The sequence below is a fragment of the Camelus bactrianus genome, chromosome 5 (genome assembly GCF_048773025.1).
Source record: "Camelus bactrianus isolate YW-2024 breed Bactrian camel chromosome 5, ASM4877302v1, whole genome shotgun sequence".
Lineage (NCBI taxonomy): Eukaryota > Metazoa > Chordata > Mammalia > Artiodactyla > Camelidae > Camelus > Camelus bactrianus.
This window is the reverse complement of record NC_133543.1, coordinates 94,263,608-94,274,042: the sequence shown is the minus strand read 5'-3', so window position 1 is coordinate 94,274,042 and position 10,435 is coordinate 94,263,608. Positions and strand designations below refer to the sequence as shown.

General features: G+C 34.6%; 1 non-coding gene across 1 annotated transcript; it reads left to right on the top strand.

Moving 5' to 3' along the window:
• The first annotated feature begins 7,675 nt into the window (after window positions 1-7,675).
• On the top strand, window positions 7,676-7,780 carry LOC123615041 (U6 spliceosomal RNA). The gene has a single exon (XR_006722573.1). It is a non-coding gene; the product is annotated as a U6 spliceosomal RNA (small nuclear RNA).
• The last annotated feature ends 2,655 nt before the right edge of the window (window positions 7,781-10,435 follow it).

The window sequence follows — 10,435 nt, the reverse complement described above, 5'->3', positions numbered from 1 at the left end:
TGACTTTGATCAATATGAAATTGTTCCCCGTACTGACATGTTAAAATCAGTTGGGGAGGAAAAAAAAGCCCACAGCTGATTCATACACACAAAAAAGTGAATTAATTGGCTTGGGGAGGAATCCAGTTATTGTTATTTTAAAAATCTTCCCTGAGTTCTAAAGCATCATCATAGATGAACTTTAGATGGACTAGCTGGCAAAGGACTCCTAAGAAATCAACTTGTTTATCCATCTTGTTGTACTGCTCAGATGACTGTTAGCATGTTAAAACGGTTTTTGACCAAAGAGATATAGTGTACTCATACTCATATTGTGTGGAAACTCTGAAGCTGCTTGGATGGCAGGGGAAGGAAACAATATTGAGAAATACAGTAAGAAGATGCAAAGTTTTCAATGAGTCTACCTCCTGGACGAGCTTTAAACAATGAGCTCAGATGGGAAGTAAGTGAGCACAATAACGGAATATTCCTACGAAATGAACTTGTTTACTAAACCAGCACCTAACATGAGCCGTGTCCCACACTACACTTTGAGGATTTTAAGATTGAGAGTTGAAGGAGATTCCATCGACGAGAAAGGCAAAGACAACAAAAACCCCTTGAAACTGAAACATGCAACAGTAGAGAAATGCAGGGTGGGAAAAGGAACTAGGGTATTTGGTGACAAATAGGGAAGATCATTACTCTCCCTGAAAGTCAGATTTGTGTGACTTTTTTTTCCTTTTTTATTACCATGGTAAATTTCCTACAGTTCTTACTTTTACTGTGGGAACCCTTAGCCCTTGTTTATAATTTTTTTTTCTTCTTTGTTTGCTTACTTTTGCTTGCAAAATAACAGAACACCATGATCTGGGACTCAACTTTGTTTGAATAAAAATGTTTATTTATGAGAACATAGAAAAACAAACGGGTCAGTTTCAGTGAACTCTCTAGGGGTCTCAGCAATAGCTAATTGCTTCCACCCTGGGGCAGTTATAGCCAGCATTTCCCAAGACTACGACTTGGGACTTTTCCAGAGGTGATTGATAGGACAAACTCCAACAAAAGGTTCCAAGTCAAATGAATCTGGATTAGGCAAAGTTAAGTATGTTTATTTATCTCAGGATTACTTAGAATCTTTAATACACTCGTACACAATACGACTCAATACATAAGCAGAAGGTATTTTGTTCAGGGTTTCTCCAGGGTGGGGAGTATTGACCCCTTTTTTTCCTTAGAGTTGACAACCATACAGCCCTGTGAATCTTCCAGTTGCCTCTCCTAAGAGTCTATGATTCAAATGTCGCTCTACCAGAGAGACTGGCCAGCTACCTGGTCTAAATTAATGTCAGACTCGCATCACTTTCGACCCTCTTACCTTTTTCTCCATAGAACTTACTAGTACCTGCCATCCTTACTATCTGTTTCCCACTCCCCCTTAGAATTTAACGCCCACGAGAATAAAGCCCTGCTTCTCCTCAGCGCTTGCCACGGGATAAATTCTCAAAATATATTTGTTGACCAAGTTTGTTCCTACACCACCATCTTTTGTGTATGGCTTTTGTTTCCATGGCCACAAGATGGCTGCTCTATTTCCAAGCGTTATTCTGTCAATGTTCTAGAGAGAAAGAAAGGCGAATGATAAAAATCTTGTGCCTGCTGGGGTCCTCCTTCCTGTCTGGGGAAAAAACCACAGTTTTCCGAGTGGTTTTGCTCTGTAGATTTCTGCTTGTATCTTGTAGTTATATCTGCGTCACCTGAATACCGTGGGCTACAAGGGTTTCTACAAAGATGAGTATTCTCACTGGGCAAACATCATTCTGAACAAATAGGATTTCTGTTAACAAGGAATAAGGCTACACTGGGTATTTTGTATGCCACTAATGGGCGTCGCTACCTGCCCGAGGAGGCTGTGGGTGTCATAGCTTCACTCAACGTTACTTGTTTGACTCCCTGGGCATTGGAGTTTGCAATCTTGAACTAGAGATTTCTTAAAGTCATTCCCAGTTTTTAAACTTTGTGATTTTATGATCACTACATTTCCAGCAGATGCCCTTGACTTATCTATAACAGAAGATTTTCATGCATTAAGTTTAAATGATTAATTAATTGATTATTTAAAGGAAAAGAGCTTCCCTTTTTCCTGTTTTAAAAAAAATCCCAACACTTCCAGGTAATGATCAGCTCTGTTCTGAAGTCATTCTGAGTCGTGTTCACTGAAGTAAAACAAATGTTCTGGAACAAGTGAGCGTCTGTCCCCTGGGAAGTTTTGTCATGCAGCCGTCACGAGTCCTAATCACAGTCTCAGGAACAATGATGATGCTGTCACTTGGAGGTCAGGAAGGGAAGCTGAAAGGCTCAGGAATCTAAGCCAGAGCAAGAATGACAGAGGACACAGGAAAAAAAAAAAAAAATCACTCTCATAGAAGGAAATGAAGACACACAAAGAAAACACTTTGTGAAAATTGTTGAAAACTGGAACATTTGGTTCTATAAAATATCCTGTCACCTTCTAACAACTTTCCATTTTGCTATTGGGTAAGTGACAAGTTTCACATTGCACAGGTGACCAGTTCCACTAAAGACAGTTGCTTGAGCCTTATCAGTACTGTTTATCAGAGAACATTGCACTGGGCTAGAAACATTCATTCCAGTCCTAATCTTCACTCCTGGCTGGCCAGGGGAATTCGGGATAGGTCAAGAAGAGACGTTGATATTTACTGAGTGCCTACCTTTTCCACACTAATCATATCATTTATTTTTTTGTGATAACTCTGCTAACCTATTGCAGAAGAGGAAATTGAAGCACAGGGTATAAACTATGACAAATTACTTGAACCTGCTGCTTTTTCCATTTTCTCTAATCTTTTTGGCATTGGACTGGATGACAAACTTCTTCATTCGTTTAATGATTGCATAATTGTCAGAAAATGACTTCACTTCCTTAATATTCAGTTTTCTCATTTGCAGAATGGAGATAATGAAGTCTACCATTATATACCTTATAGGAATTTCACAAAAACAAATAAAATGATAATAGGTGAAAGTAAATTTCATGCTGTCAACTCTGTAAAATTCAGTTGATTTTAGGACTTCCCATTTATGCTTTTATTATGTTTTGACAAAAAAAATCTGTAATTCCCTTTTTGATAATTGGTGTGATGTACAAGGCAAAGATTTATTTATTTTTTCCCATAGGGATATTTAATTAGCCCATCACCATTTTTAATCAGTGCCACCCTCCCCCCACGCTGTTCCGCATTGCCACCTTTTTAGTGATCGATGATATATGTCTACCAATCTGTCTCGGGATTCTGTTTTTTCCCATTTGTTTGTATATACCCATACTGATGCCACATTATCTTCATTACTATTGATTTTAAATGATCCTTGACATCTGATATTGTAGTAGATTTGTTCTTTTTTCAGATTGCCTTAGCTAGATGTGGCCCTTGACAATATTCAATTTACCAATCCCTAAATATATTTTAATTACTTTAATTACTCAGACTAATGTCTTATTGCTTCCAGTGAGGAGATCTTATATATCTTTCCTTAGATTTATTCCTATGCATTATTTTTAAAGAATTCTTTGTTAAATATGATTTTTATTTTAAATTTTACTTTTTTTGCAGCTGGTATGTAGAGATAGATGGAGGGTTTTGTTTGTTTGTTTTTCACATTGACCTTGCATCCAGTACCTTGGTAGATTTACTTATTAATTTTAGTTTGGCGATTCTTTGGACTTTTTAATGTACACATCTATGTTATATGTTAATAATCATAGTTTAAATTTCTTTATTCCTAATTCTTATGACTTTTGTTTCTAAGGCTTGCCTTTCTGCACTGCCTAGAACTGGTAGTCTGTTTTCAGTAGAGGTAGTGGCAATGAATGTCCTTGTTTCATTCTCAATATCAAGGGGGATATTTGCAATACTTGATTAATGAGTGCTGTATTTGCTTAGATTTTTAATAGATATCCTTTATCAGATTTAGGAAGTTCCACTGTGTTCCTAGTGTGCTGAGATTTAAAAAAAAAAAAAAGAAATCTAATTATCTTTTTTAAAAGTCTTTAACTTTTAAATAACTAAATAGCCAAAGAATGTCTATACACACACACACACACACACACACACACACACACACACACACACACACACACATATATAGAAAGAGAGAGAGAGAGTTTGCAATGAAAAATATTCAAACAGGCAAATAAAAACTGTAAATAAGGAACATGCATTTCCAGATTGAAAAGATCCATTGACTTTCTTGCACAGTGAATGGAAAAGAGCCCACATCAGTGCACATCACTGTGACATTTCAGAATGCCAATGACAGAGAAGATTCTAAAGATTTACAAAGTAAGAAAGAAAGAAGGAAAGGATGAACCAAGGGCATATATATAAGCTCAGAATCAGACAATCTTTAGATTTCTTAAGACCAGCGCTAAAAATAAAAAGATTAAATAAATCAATAAAGCAGTCACTTCAAAATCTTGAAGGAGAATTATTTCCTCCTTGAATTCTGTACCTAGACAAACTATCAAGAAGGCATGAGGATAGAATAGAGATATTCAGACTTGCAAAGTCTCCAAAATTTCATCAGTCCCATGTGACTTCTCCCCTGCCATCCCTCTATCCTGCAAAATTATGAACACTTTTTCCCTTTCTTCAAAATTATTACAGCACTGCCTCACATGCAACATTATTTTGTGAAATATAATTAAAAATGAATTATTAGAAACAATAAAATACAGCTCAAATCTTATTATTTGATTCAACAGACATTAAATTTCATATTAATAAATATGATCTGAACAAACCTAAGGATTATAAAATCTATACATATTTATCATTACAAATGAATGTGTGTATATATATATATATATATAAATTAAATTGGTAGTCTTCATTAAACTAGAAAATTTTAGTTGTTCCACATTTGTAGCTTAAAAAAATAGTCATTCCTTGTTTTAGACACATACATGTATAGTTTAACCACCCAAGTTTTTTTTCCAAATTTAATGTTTTTAATTCCACAAATGTGCTCATTTTTTGCTTGTTAATCTATCCATACTAAGTTGGACTAATGGCAACAGTATCCCAGGGTATAATGTATACCTAAAATATTTCTATGTTTTGTTTTAATTACACTTATTGGAGTGAAACTAGTCTCCCAAAATATCTGACAGAAAGGGAAGAAGAGATTTCAAAGCAAATTGGGCATACTAAGGATATTCAGTTACATCGTTTATTTAGAACAAAGCACACGATGCTATATTTTCAACATTCATCTCCTATTTTTTACCAGTTGCTAGTTCCAACAATCTATCATGTGAAGTCTTAAGTTTAAATTATTTTTCAGTGAAAGAAAAGGATTCTGAATCCTTGAATATTCTATTGAGTATATAAATATATATATAATAAAAATAAAAAGTTGTTTTATCAAATTTATGAACAAAGGTGTTCAGTGATAACTTTTCCCAAATGTGCAATTTCAAGATTATCTTCTACTTCACTGATAACTATGCTAAATTATAAAATATGTTTTAACAATCTGCAAAAATTCTCTAAGCTGATCTGCCATTATAAAGTCTTACATTCCTCCCTCACATGAGAGTATTAAGGTAATTAAAAGTACTAATGAGAGCAAATAAATAAGGAAGTCTGATTGTTCAGTTTATCATTAAAATTTGAGACCTAATCTATTTTATTATTTTTCAAAAAGTCATGAGGTCAGTAGTCTAAACAGAGCTTTTTCCCTTGAAAACCATTGTACCTCAGCATGGAAAGAAGCTGCTTGCAATCAGTTGTCTTTATTATCCCCATAATTAGTTCAATCAGTTAAAATTTAATACATTAATCTTTGCATGATTCATACCATATAACCTAGCTGACATTTTTTTGGCAGTAAAAATTTCTTGATAAAGAATGCTGTGTTGAGCTCAGATCAAGATGGCAGGGAATAGAAGGACATGGCTCTCATCTCCTCCCACAAATATCAAAAACACATCTATATTCTGGAAATTAAACCTTTGTTTACAAATATTTTCTACCATTCTGTAGGTTGTCATTTTGTTTCAGTTACACTTTCCTTTGCTGTGCAAAAGCTTACAAGTTTAATTAGGTCCCATTTGTTAATTTTTGTGTTTATTTCTGTTGCCTGGGTAGACTGCCCTAGGAGACCACCACTAAGATTTATGTCAGAGAACGTTTTGCCTATGTTTGCTTCTAGGAGATTCACTGTGTTTTGTCTTATACTTAAGCCTTTAAGCCATTTTGAGTTTATTTTTGTGTATGGTGTGAAAGAGTGTTCTAACTTCACTGATTTACATGCAGTTGCCCAGCTTTCCCAACACCACTTGCTGAAGAGACTGTCTGTTCTCCATTGTATGTTCTTGCCTCCTCTGTCAAATATTAATTGACCGTAGGTCTGTGGGCTTATTTCTGGACTCTCTATTCAGTTCCATTGATCCATTTGTCTGTTTTTATGCCTATACCATGCTGTTTTGATTACTTTAGCTCTGTATTATTGCCTGAAGTCTGGGAGGGTTATTCCTCCAGCTTCGTTCTTTTTCTTCAGTATTGCTTTGGCAATTCTGGGTCTTTTGTGATTCCATATGAATTTTAGGATTATTTGTTCTAGTCCTGGGGAAAATGTCATAGGTAATTTGGTGGGGATCACATTAAATCTGTGGATTGCCTTGGGAAGTATGCCATTTTAACAATATTAATTATTCCAATCCAAGAGCATGGGATATCTTTCCATTTCTTTAAGTCATCTCTAATTTCCTTAATCAATGTTTTGTAGTTCTCCATGTATCAGTCTTTCACATCCTTGGTCAGATTTATTCCTAAGTAGTTTAGAATATATAAACAGCTCATATGGCTTAACAACAAAGCAAACAACCCAATCCAAAACTGGTTAGAAGACCTAAATAGACACTTCTCTAAAGAAGGTATACAAATGGCCAATAGGCACATGAAAAGATGCTCAATGTCACTAATTATTACAGCAATGCAAATCAAAATGACAATGAGGTATTACCTCTCAACAGTCAGAATGGTCATCATAAAAATGTCTACAAAGAACAAATGCTGAAGTGGATGTGGAGAAAAGGGAACCGTCCTACACTGCTGGTGGGAATGTAAATGGGTGTTGTCACTATGCAGAAATGAAGAACAGTATGAAGTTTCCTTAAAAATTAAAAATAGAGTTACCATATGATTCAGCAATCCCATTCCTAGGCACAAATCCAGAATAGTTGAAAACGCTAAATGGAAAAGATAACATGCACCCCAATGTCTATAGCCGCACTATTTACAATTGCCAAGACATGGAAGCAACCTGAATGTCCGTCAACAGATGAATGGCTAAAGAAGATGTGGTATAGATATATACGATGGGACACTACTCAGCCATAAAAAGAATAAAATAATGACATTTACAGCAAATGGATGGACCGAGAAATGATCTTGTTAAGTGAAGTTAGACAGAGAAAGATAAATACCATATGACATCACTTATAGGTGGAATCTAAAATACGACACAATGAACTTACTTATGAAACGGAAACAGACACAGACATAGAAAACAAACTTATGGTTACCAAAGGGGAAAAGTGGTGGGTGAGGGATAAAATAGGAGTTTAGGATTAGCTGATATAAACTACGGTATTTGAAATAGATAAACAGTGCTCGCTGCGGCAGCCCGTATGCTAAAACTGGAATGATGCAGAGATTAGCATGGCCCCCTACGCAAGGATGACACACAAATTTGTGAAGCATTCCATATTTTTGGAACTATATTCAATATCTTATAGCAACCTATAATGGAAAAAAAATATGAAAACAAATACATGAATATGTATGACTGAAACATTATGTCGTACACCAGAAATTGACACAACATTGTAAACTGACTGTACTTCAATGAAAAAAAAAACAGGGTCCTACTGTATAGCGCAGGGAACTATATTCAATATCCTGTAATAAACCATAATTTAAAAGAATATGAAAAATAATGTATATATGTGTATGTATAACTGAATCATTTTGCTGTACACCAGAAACTAATACAACATTGTAAATCAGCTGTGTACATAAAATAAAGAATTTAAACAAAAAAAAGCTGTATCACTGATACACATATTAATAGACAATGAAATATCTCATAATTTGTATTCTAGAGTCCAGACCTAGGTGCATTTTTTGAAATAAAAAGCCTTCCCTTATAGCACCATCGTAACTAAATTTCACGTATTCTGAAAGAATTCCCACATTAGCAATCTATCAGTATGTGTCAACTTGCAATAAAAAAATACTTGCTAATTGATTTGTTCTGGGTTGGGCTTTTGTGCTATGGATGTCCCAGTTCCTGAATGTGTTTCTCTGTGGTGCAGTTGTAAAGTGGTCCTTGATCTAGTGTCTTTACCTTCTTAACACAACATTTAGTTTCATACATATATATATATTTCTCTCTTTATATATTTGTGTGTAAACGATGCTTAATTTTTGAGCACTTTATTAGTTCATTAGCAGTACATCTGTGCACAGAGCACCACGTGGTTCTCCATATCACCATCAGTTATTTACTTAAAAGGAACAAACTCAATACAGATTCGTAAGCAAATGAGCATGAGCTCTTTTGGTCTTCAATTTCTTCAGAATTCCTTCCCTCTCATCTCTTGGATGACTTCCACTGCCGCATTCAGAAAAGTCGTGGCTCTTCTCAACAAGAAATCCAGTGAAGCTGATTTCATCTTCAGTATTTCACCACTGACAATAATGTGAAGTTTACCACCCTTATTTAAATGATAAGCTGTGTATTTAGAAAAGACTTACTAAAATGAGAACTATTGTAAAGTACCAATTTAAAATTAATGCTCATATTTTTTTCAGAATTGTATGCACTTTTGGGTTACTATTGACTACTTCTAAAATATCACCCAGTGTGACATAATCTTACTGCACCTGTCTCTACGGTGCCTTGCTATTTTGTTTACTAATATCTGAACAGGTCTACAGCCGGATTAAATATGTGAATGGAGTAATGATTTCAAGTTATTATAAAAGCTTTTAAATGCTTACTAGTGATTCTTGTTCTTATCTCATCGCAAAGGATGGATGATAATCTCTGGATCAGAAGTGGTTTGTGGAGCATGGCACTGAGCATGGCTCTGCATCACAGGGTGTATGCCACCAAAACAGCGAGGAAAAGCAAGAAAGGGGAAGACACCAGACATACAGAGATCCAGAATGAGTGAAGCCACAGGACAGTAACTGAGAAACAGGCAGAGAGCACAACTTCTAGATTGGACAGGGACAGAGGACTCAAGGAAGAAGCTGCAAGGGAAAAAGAAACAGTTGCACTGTTGGCTGCCTGCCGCGCTTGACCATGTGACAAAGATTTTTCAAGAGTCTTTTTAACATACTTGGAGAATTTGGAAAGCTTTAATGATAATGACAGAAAGTCATGAAAGCAAATAAAAAAGATACAATTATTAGCTGCAGGAAAAACAACATAAATCATGCTTAAACTGATCATAATGAAAGTATGATATAATTGCATTGGAGGATGTAACTAAGGGATGCAGAGCTTGGGGGATAGAGAATGATTTTTTGTTTTCCAATAGAATGTTATTAGATGATGTCTAAGAATTACAAATCAAGAGGTAAAGGAAAATTTTATTATTTAGAATTATGGAATTGGATAAAAGAGTAAACTGCTTAAGAATTGTCAGTAGTTACTTCTGGAGGGCGGTATACAGAATAGAAGTGAAATAGGAGATTTCTGATTTCAGGATAAAGTTTGTAAAATGATTTGACTTGTAAAGCTCTGCACAAGTATAAAATAATTTAATGAAAGCTACTAGTCTGAGTTAATATTTTTTATTGTTAACTGTATCAAAATTTTGATCTACTAAAATATCTGTTTCACACAGATTATTTTTCTAAATATATGTGTATGTCGATCTCTATTAACTGTTTAAAATTACTCAATTATCATGACTATATCTAACATTCTAATATAATTTTAAACCATTCTTAAAATTTTTAAAAATTTACCTGAAAAATAAATTAATTCTCATTCCATGGATCTTTGTGTTTAAAGTTCAAGAATTTTGACATTTTAAGAGTTCAATAGGGATTATTGCCTTTCATGCTTATGACTGAAAAGTGGCTCAGAAAACTTCAAATTATCTTTTTAGAAAGTTACCTCACCTCTGAGCAGAAAAACCCCTGCCCTTTAGAGGGAAAGCATTTGTACAAATTTCAAGTAAGAAGAAATGAGGTGAGAGTGGAAAGTATTTGGCAATAATAAATTTTGGCCCTTGCCAGGATTACACTTATTGTGCTTTAAGTTTGCAAAATTTCATATTGTCATGCTTAATATAAAATATAATGATATTCTTTAGATACGTAAGTTAAATTTTACATTAAAGCACATAGAA